This window comes from Tupaia chinensis, unplaced genomic scaffold (genome assembly GCF_000334495.1).
Source record: "Tupaia chinensis unplaced genomic scaffold, TupChi_1.0 Scaffold000244_1, whole genome shotgun sequence".
NCBI classification, from domain to species: Eukaryota; Metazoa; Chordata; class Mammalia; order Scandentia; family Tupaiidae; genus Tupaia; species Tupaia belangeri.
Genome location: NW_006159722.1, coordinates 1,351,556 through 1,361,899, shown reverse-complemented (window position 1 = coordinate 1,361,899; position 10,344 = coordinate 1,351,556). Strand labels below are relative to the sequence as shown.

General features: G+C 38.6%; 1 long non-coding RNA gene across 1 annotated transcript in view; it reads left to right on the top strand.

The window, feature by feature from the left end:
• Nucleotides 1-3,148: 3,148 nt before the first annotated feature.
• Nucleotides 3,149-10,344, top strand: part of LOC102471391 (uncharacterized) — a 51,143-nt gene continuing 43,947 nt past the window's right edge. The window contains exons 1-2 of the long non-coding RNA XR_334586.1: nt 3,149-3,406; nt 4,304-4,399. This is a non-coding gene — a long non-coding RNA (uncharacterized LOC102471391). The remainder of the gene's footprint in view (nt 3,407-4,303; nt 4,400-10,344) is intronic.

The window sequence follows — 10,344 nt, the reverse complement described above, 5'->3', positions numbered from 1 at the left end:
TCCTGCTGTTTCCGTAAAGAAACTGTGACCTCATTTACTATAGATAAGGCTGTTCTTTTTCCTTTTTGCTAGGTTACAACCAATCACAGTAGCTAGGCTTCAGTCAGTCACAGGCATCCTGCTTTTAAAACTGTGTTAATGCAGACACACTTCAGGAAGTAACCAATCCAAATAGCTTTTCTACTTCATTCCTTCACTTTCATTTTTGTACGTCATTTTCCCATTCCTGAACATGTCATTTTCCTTTTCTAGAGCTTAAATACTGTGACCATGAGGCTACCCAGAATTGCTTGGAAGCTCATCCAGCAAACTACCTGATTGGAATCATGTTAAGATTTGCTCAATGTGACCAGCAGATGGCATAATGGTTACATCGCTGGACTCATGTAGCCAACCATGGTTTGAGTCATGGACCCTGCGGTTTAAAACTCACACCAGGCACATGTGAGTGCATTCCCAAAATCCCGAGAGGGGAATGGAGAAGGGATTGTGGTGTGGCCATCCCCATGGGAACTGATTTCTCACTTTCTGTCTCTCTGAGTCTCTGTCTTTCCATCGAGTACTCGTGCCCTGCATTAAACGTCTCTCTCTTTCAAAAAAAAAAAAAAGATTTCCTCAATTAAGTTGCACTAAATTAAATTAAATTGGCTGTAATTTTTCTTTTACTGGGCTTTGGGAGGTTATCCAAGTCATGGTGTTCCAGTACTCTGGAGGCTAGAAAGATTAGAGGCAGATACTTACTTACTGCGGTCATCTGAAGATAGAGCATGTATCTTACATACACTTTTATTCTGAATGGCATTCAATATTGTTAAATAATAAATATTTTTCTTTTTATAAAAATTAACTTGACATTTCGTTGCAAGTCTGAGTCCAGTTGCCAGGATGGGATTTACAGATGAAGCAATCCTAAATTCCCTTCCTGTACTCTCCTTGACCAGTTTTATTTAGATCCTGGAAAATTATCATCCAATCAAAGCTGGTCCAATATTTCTTTTTTGTATAATGAATGTAGTTCGTTTAAATAAAATAGTGATTTTATACCTGAATAAACAACTGAACTTATTTAAATAACTGGGGATGACATGCAATGGGACTTTAAACTTCATGGAAAAATAGTACTAACGCATGAATTTATTTTGGTTCAAAAACTAAATACATGCATAGTTTTTTCATGACGTACATTTCCCACAAACTTTTGGAAGATTCCTCGTATGTTTTTTCATCATAGCTTTGTATAGTTAGTATTTCTCTTGTGTTTTAAAGGTTTTGAAGCAATTCCATATGAATAATTTTTAAATGTATTTTTTAACCACTTTATGGAGTAAATATTATCTCTATTTCACAGATGACAATCTGAAGCTCTACAAAGTCCAGCGACTTATGTAAAATCAGATCCAGTTTGAAACATAGAACTCTAATTCCAAATCCTGTGAATGTTATGTTCTTTCCATTTACCCAGTCTGTAATATGTGAATTTTCTCCAATCCTGATATTTGCCAGTAAACAGGGTAAATAGTTACCTCTCTAGGGTTCACTGAATACTAGGGAACATCTGCAGCTGTATGTTTTTTGGTTTCTCTTCAAGTTCTCACTCTCTAACAGCCATCTCTCTAAGAGCAGATTTTTTTTCTTTTTGGAGAGGTTTTTGTTATATTGTCCATGCGTTCGCTGGAAAGACAGAGAGAGACAGAGAGACAGAAAGCGAGAAATCACCACCCAGGGGGATGGCCACACTGCAATCCCTTCTCCATTCTCCTCTCGTGATCTTGGGCACACATGCACACGCACCCAGCGTGAGTTTAAGACACTGGGTTTGGGATTTGAACTGAGGTCGACTACATGGGAGCCCAGTGATGTAACCATTATGTCATCTAAGAGCAGATCTTTGGATTTAGTGGTATTTTCCTCTGAGAGGGTCCTATAACTTTCCATCTCAGTATAGGCCATCACCGGCTCTTCCTATTTCTGTAATTTGTTGTTGCTCTTGTTATGACTCTAACAAGTAAAATGTTAAATGTCTAACATGTGCTGGTTTCCAGAAATTATTTTCTGAAGAGAAGTAGAGAAAGAGGCATTGGGAGTAGGGGTTTGTTTCAAGAGAATTATAATGTTCTGAAGGATAGTAACTAAATTTCCTATTGCAATAGCTGGCTCTCATTAAAAGTTTAGCAAGTTATGAGGGTTCAACCACTTTCTCCATTTGCTTCTAGCCGTGGAAGTACCTTCCATTGATGACAGCAAAATATGCACAAGCAACTGTGGGAAATTCTTTTCTTTTCTTTTGGAGAGATTTTTGCTATAGGGCACGTGCGCTCGCCAGAGAGAGAGAGATAGAGAGACAGAAAGCGAGAAATCACCCCCCCAGGGAGGATGGCCACACCACAATCCCTTCTCCATTCTCCTCTCGGGATCTTGGGCACAAACACACACATGCGCCCCGCATGAGTTTAAGCCACCGGGTCTGGGACTCGAACCGCGGTCGACTACAAGGGAGTCCAGCAACATAGCCATTACACTACCTGTTGGTCCCCACTGTGGGGGATTCTGAAGGTAGCTCTATTGAGTAAGAGTTAGTGGAAAATCCTCTCATTTCCTGGCAGTAAGATGACCATGATTCATGATTTTCTGTTAAGATTTGTACATTTTTTTCTAGGTTTTTCTGAGTTTATTAGTGAAAGGTTAGAAGAGACTACATCTGAATAGAAAGCTATGTCTTACACTTTTGAGTTGTGAAAGTGCCATGAATATTTTAGTGGCTGACCAGAATAGATGACAAATCTGTGGTTTGAGAATATTCAATGACTTACTTGGTCACAAAGTCTTAAATAAGAAGAGTACAATATTCAACCCCCAATCACAGGGCAATTCGCAGAAGAAATACCTAAAATAAACTAAGATGTAAAGGCATCCAGGTCAGCCAGGCCCTTACTTTCCTTTGCCTCATGTCCTGTCAGCTCCTTGTCATATTGTTTTTCATTAACACTTATATCAGAGGGCAGAAAGAGATGACATTTCGATCTGTCAACTTCACTGCTCATTAGCAACTCATGGAAAGGGCAGCAGAGGATAAAAGGCTAAATCTAGGTTGCAAGTTTTTGGTGGCTCTCACTTATCCCGCTGTGTCATTAGCACAGATAATGGAGAGGGAAGCTGTATTGAAGTATTTGAGTTCAGTGGAAGGAATGCATGGTGAAAATGTGAAGAAGGGTTGAGAACTCAGATGTGGTCATTCTACCCAAGAGTGATGGTAGCTATAGGCATGCATAGGAGTTAATACGACTCTGTGCAATGTCACATACAGATGGACATGATTAATGGTCTTTGGTTGAGAGAAAAAGGAAAAACGAGTAGATGACATTTAAACCCCACATCAAATGGCAAAGTGCTGAAGGAGGAGAGAAAGGTCAGTTTTAAGGATGTGCTTAATTCACCTGTGAGAAGCCGTGTGTGTGGATCTGTGGGTGGAACATGTTTGAAGAAGGTCGAAATGTTTACAATAGAACTAATACTACTTTCAGGTCATCACACTGTACTCTTGATTAATTATCTTTTCTGCTTTTCACTAGTTCTTATAAAAATATAAATCCTGAAGGTACAGTGCACAGAATTTAAATGTAATTTGAGATTGATTTTTTCCCTTGATACATTATGCATCATTCATCAAACATTATTTGATAATTTTGGTCTTTTTAAAAAAGTATCAACATAATAAAATCATGGGGCACTACAGTGATCAAATTAAATTATTCGAGTGAAAAGATTAAATAAACAGTAATATACTGTATAAATATGAGAAATTTTGCTTTCATAATAAATTCCTTTTCTATGTATCATATGGCATTATTGCCAAGGTTTACATATATAGCACAGACTTTTTACCATCCCTCTTTCTATATCAGAATTTTTTTTTTCTTTTTTAGAGGTCTTTGCCTTAGGGTGTGTGTGCTTACTAGAGAGAGAGAGAAGGAGGGAGGGAGAGAAGCAGAGATGGTGAGAGGATAAGTGAGAAATCACTTGCGGGGAGGGATGGCCATGCCACAATCCCTCGCATCCATTCTCCTCCAGAGGTCTTGGGCACGCTTACACATGTGGCTGGTGTGAGTTTCAAGTTGCAGGGCCCGGGACTTGAATCCTTGTCTGCCATGTGACAGTACAGTGCCCTAACACCACACCATCTTCTGGCCCCTCTATATCAGAATTCTAAAATAACTTTATATTTGCATTATCTGTAAGCCACTTTCAAAGTGGAATGCTATCAATCAGTTAATATTTGAAGATTTCTGAATCTATTTTATTCCAGACCATGTTGGGGACAGATGTATTGTTGCAGAATTCCTGAGTTTCTGAGTTTCTGTCTCATGATCACAAAGAATGAGAAATGTGAACAGAGGAGGAGGTAAGTAATAAAACAGAGTTTTATTGAAACAGAAATTCTCCTGAACAGGAAGGGTCCCAAAGAGGGCTGCCCACCTGAGGCTCCTGTCAGGGCATTTTACCTAGCAGTCTGAGCAAGGGCCTGACTCTGAGAAGGAAGTAGGCTTCAAAAAAACCTAAAATTGTTTATAAAGTCAGGATATTGGTTCCCTTTTTAAATTGATAATCAAGGCAACTCGCTATTAAGGTTTTCAGGGGATGGGGGGCCAGCTAACTGACCTTGGGAATCTGTACTCTTTGTCTGGTGCCCTGGGGCCACCAAGTCCATAATCTTTGTTTGGGGATGCTATTGCTTTAGGCCATGCTGCAGGTGGTGACTATGTCCATCATTGCTGCAAGCTGTCTCGTGCACAAGCAGTTTCTAGCGTGTAGTGAAAGCTTGGCTGTTGTGACTCCACCTTTGTGCTGTATGTCCGAACTCTCTGTCAATTAGAGTTCTATCTCCTGGCTCAGAATCTTGTTTCATTCCCTGAAGTATTCACAAAACAGCTGAAAAAAATCATAAAGACCTATGCAAAGATGGAAAAGAACATATGAAGCGTCAAATACAGTACTGATAGGATTTTAAGTGAGAGCCAGAGTAACAAGTCAAACTCGGTATGGGCTTTGAAGAATGAGCAGGACTTGAAAATTGGGTATAAAAGTAGTATTCTCTTTAATAATTTAAAACCTCACTCCATGAAATGATCAGGCATCGTCGAAGCAGTTACACCGCCTTTCTTAGATATATTTTGAGCTGAAAGTGGTCTCAGCAGGAGACAGCAGACATAGTAATTAAAAGTTCAGCTTTTAGAGACAGCACACTGTCATTTTCTCTTTCTTCATCCTGTAAATAAGTGCCCCTGCTCCCTTAGTGTTAACACCGTTGTCTCTACCAGGATTTTTGCAGTAGGTTCCTCACTGATCCCCCTTCCTTTATCCTTGTCCTTGTTCATGATTTAGTTCCAGCATTGCAGCTCAAGCTATCATTCGAAAATTTAAAAAGACCTTCATCTTATTGCAAACTTTCCAAGGTTGCCTATTTTATTTAGTGTCAAAGACAAAAAGGCCTAAAGAGGCTCCCCGGGCCTCTGTGATCTCACCTATTTTTTTTCCACATTTGCTTACAGACACAGTAGCTTCCTTGCTGTTCCAGACATACTGGAGTATGTGCCTAAAACCCACATTGTCACTTTTTATAGGCAGTTCTTTCTTCCTTATAGCTCCCAGGTATCCACAGGATGAACTTGCTCATTTCCTTTAGCTATGCTTACACCTTCTCTTTTCTTTTCTTTCCTTTTTTTTTCTTTCCTTTTCTTCCTTTTCTTTTTCTCTTTTCTTTTCTTTTCATTATTGTCAGTGAGCACCTCTATGTATGAGAAAGGGAGAGAGAAAGTACCCTCAGTGGGACCTGGTCATGCTGCTGCAGTCTTTTTTCCCTCCATTTCTCCATTCTGTCAGGATTCTGGACATGCATGTGGGTCCAAATTGTTCTTCAAGCTGCAGTTGACCATGTGGAATCTGTCTCCACAGGGCACAGTGCTCAACTACTGCACTGCAGGGCGTGCATGTTGCCTTTTCAGTGGGGCTTAACTGATCACCCTATTTAAAGTGGCAAAAGATCCTGTGGTAGCTTATTCTGCTCTCTCTTTAGTCTCCACAACAGTCACCTTCTAATATATTCTATAATTTGCTAATTTACTGTGGGCATTGCTCAGTGCCTCTGTTTTTCCAGCAGAATGTAAGTTTTATTTACTGTTATATTCAAAGTAGACAGGATAGTCTAGAATACTTTAGGCACTGGTTAAGTATTTGTTGAATTGAATGCAAAATGATTAGCCTGGTCAAATGCATAACCACACATTCCCTAAATTGTAGCTGTTACAGCTGCTATTTGACTTAAGATGGGGTTAATCCCAATAGATCCTTAATAAGTTAAAAATATTGCAAGTTGAAAATGGGTATTGGCGACAGCAGGTGGCGTACTGGTTAATGCACTGGACTCCCACATGGCTATGGTTTGAGTTCCAGATCTGGCAGCTTGAAAATCATGCTAAGTATGTATGCATGCATGCTCAAAATCCCAGGAGGAAAATGAAAGAGAAGGGATTATGACATGGCCATGGCCTCCTGTGGGAGTGATTTCTCACTTTTCCTCTCAATGTCTCTCTCTGGCGAGTGCACACACTCTATAGCAAAAACCTAAAGAAAAAAAGAAAAAGAAAATGGCTATTTTGCAGACACAATGGTATGCAAAATCAAAGCACGATAATTGAAAAAAATGTTGGTAACACAGTCCACTGTACAATATTGGTTTAACCTCAAGATCCATAACTGATTGGGAGCTATGGCTTGCTGGTGCTGTCTAGCATGGTGAGAGAGAGCATTGTACCACATATTGCTAGCCCAGGAAAAGATCAAATTTTAGGGCCGGGTGGTGGGCAGTATTAATTCAAGTGGACCAACGTTGAAAGGTTCTGGGTTCCTATTCCTAAGACTGTGGTGGATAGCAGCATGAAGACTCTACTGGAGAGTCTCTGTCTCTCTGAAGAAATAAATAAACTTAGAAAAATCAAAATTCAAAATTTGAAGTGCAGTTTCTACTGAATGAATGTTGCTCTTGCACCAGTAGAAGAAAAAAAACTGTAAGTCAAAACTTCCTAATTTGGGGACTGTCTGTATTGTTATTGATCCAACTGGAATAGTGTTAGAACACCAATAAAATGTGAGCTCTATGGAAGATAGATGTTTGTTTTCACTTAAAACGGTGTCTGGCACATAATTGGCTCTCAATAAACTTTTTAAAAATGTTATTTCTTGGGAACCAGCAGTTAGCGTAATGGCTATGTCGCTGGACTCCCACGTAGTCGACCACGGTTCGCATCTCGGACCCGGTGGCTTAAATCTCACGCTGGGCGCGTGTGCGTGCGTGCCCAAGATCCCGAGAGGAGAATGGAGGAGAAGGGATTGAGGCGTGACCATCCCCCCTGGGGGGTGATTTCTTGCTTTCTGTCTCTATGTCTCTGTCTGTCTGGCGAGTGCACGCGCCCTATAGCGAAAACCTCTCAAAAAAAAATTAAAAAATTAAAATGTTATTTCTTTAATGGCAAGAGAGAAATGGTAAGTTACCTACAAAGAATATCCCATCAGACTAACAGAAGACCTTTCATCAGAAACAATGCAAGCAAGGAAAGAATGGGAAAATATATTCAAAGTGTTAAGAGAAAAGCAATTACAACTGAGAATATTGTATCCAGCAAGATTATCCTTCATATGGGAAGAAAAGACAAGAACATTCTCAGATAAACAAAACCTGAAAGAATTTACTAGCAGCAGACCAGATCTCCAAGAAGTTGAAGTTCTCAAGGGAGTGTTATGTCAGGAAAATTGAATGTGTTCACACAGAAATAAGAGTTCAAAAACTAAGAAAATGGCTAATTTAATTGTAGGGACAAGTCTGGAGTTGAATATTATATCCCAGAATTCAATCAGGAAGATTGAACCACAACAGAGGATAGATTAAGTACATGAGACTGAACTGGTGAAATAGTATTCTGTGACTTTTGTCTAAAATATTGCTGCTTTTCTTCTAAGCTTTGTTGTCCGGTTTTAAGAGTTTTTATCCTGTCTTGAGCTGTCAATAGGTTCATGTACCTACTATTTGAACAGAATACTAACCTGTTTCCAGGTTTAAGTTTAAAGCAATTTTCCCTACCAATTCAAAACTGCTTTTCTTGACATTACCAGCTAAACTTGCTATTGAAAGTAGTTAGATTATTTAAGAAATTGTGGGATCAATAAAATGTGGGGGGAAAAGAAATGGAAGACAACTGTAGACACCAGAGATAGTATGAGAAGAGGGTGGGAAAGGGCATGTCAGACATAAGGGTAAATATATATAAATATATCTATAAAACTAGAAAAGGAAAATTATTGATGATAACATACATGATTAAGCCACTGTGCAGTATATTTTGCATGGAAAAACACTTTTTGTATGCTATGACGATGATTAGGGGATGAATGTAAATTAATTAATTTTAAAAAAGTTTCAGGAGGAAAAAAATCATGAAAACTATTTTTCATGAAATTAAAAAAACGCATGTCTGATGACTGCAGTAAGCTATCTAGTCCCAGTTGGTGATACTCTGTAGTATGTTCATTCTACTCACTGAGCTTTATGCCTAGGGTCAGACTTGTGTTCATGGATATGTATATATCAGCTGCGTTTGCTATTGGAAGTATTTAGATTAATTAAGTTCTTTAGAAAATAAATAAAATGGGGGGAAAAGGCATAGAAAGCAACCGTGGATACCAGAAACAGTGTGGGAGGAGGGTGGGACATGGCAGAGGGGGAGAGATAGGGAATCAAGAATGGTAAAAATAACAAAATATACAGGAAACAAGAAATGGAAAATTGTTGACAATAACATGTATGTTAATGTGCTTGATTGAGCCAATATACAGTGTATTCTGGATGGGAAATCTCATTTTGTTTGCTGTGATGATGTATAGTGAATGAATGTAAATAAATAAATTTAAATAAAAAATCTTTAACTTTTTTTTTTTTTTGAGAGGTTTTTACTATAGGGTGCATGCGTTCTCCAGAAATACAGAGAGAGACAGAGAGACAGAAAGCAAGAAACCACTCCCCAATCCCTTCTCCTCTATTTTCCTCTTGGTATCTTGGGCATGCATGCAAACGCATCCAGCGTTTAAGCCAGCAAGTCCGGGACTTGGACCGTGCTCGACTACATGGGAGTCCAGCAACATAGCCATTATGCCAACTGCTGGTCCCATAACAGGTATATTCTTTAGAATAAGATTTGCTTGCATTATTTCACCACTCTTAAGCAGTGTGAACCAATAGAAAAGAAAAAAAAAACTTTTTCTTTGCATGGGAACTGAATTGGGGGATTTGTGATATTATACTTTCATCATCTTATTTTTAACCACACAGAACAGAATATTGGTAACTATTGTATTGCTAACAGGAATACCTGATACTAGGTGATTTATAAAAAAATGGAGGTTTATTTGGCTTATGATTCTAGTGACTGAAAAGTCCAAAGGCATGGGACTGGCATCAGGCTGGCTTCCGATGCTATGTTACGAAATGCCTGACAGAAGTGGAGAGGATAGCAGGTGTGTACGAAGAGAGACTTAGAGGCAGTCATCTTTCTTTTTTAACCCTCTCCTCCCCTTATAGGAATTAACCTCTTTCTCATAAGAGCTAGAACTCACTCTCTTTCATGAGACATCATTAATCTATTCATGAGGGTGAGGCCTCTGTAATCTAAACATCACCATCTAGGCCTCATCTCTTACAAGTCTCACGTCCTTCTAAAGCCATTATAGTGGGGACCAAATTAAAAACAAACAAACAAACAAACAAAACTGAATCTTGGGGAGAATAAACCATTTTCTAAACCATAGGAGTATCTAAATGGAATTGTTTTTTGTATTTAGTAACATGAGGATAAAACTCAGATAGGATTTCAAAGGTGAAGGAAAGTAAAAAGTGTCCCTTTCTTAGGGGAAAAATTTAAAACCATAGAAAAGAATGAAAAATAGAAAGAAGTGAGTAAATGGATGACTTAAAAACATGTTGGGGTTTGAAGATGGCTCATCAATGATTCAGCAATTGGCTGTGTCCCTGTATATGGGACAGGACATAAAACAAAACCTATTTAATCTTTGTTGTTAGAACAGTGTCTTTCACATGGTAAGCTTAATGAATACATACCTCAAAGAGGTAAGAGTCTATCTAAGGTCATGAAAAGTATGACTATAAGCTATTTAAAGACAGTGTGATTTAATGTGATAAAGGTATATATTAAAGCTAAGATAAAATTCAATGAAACCAAGGAAGTTTATAATAACATTAAAAATGGCATACACAAATATGAATCCAAATGATTACACTCT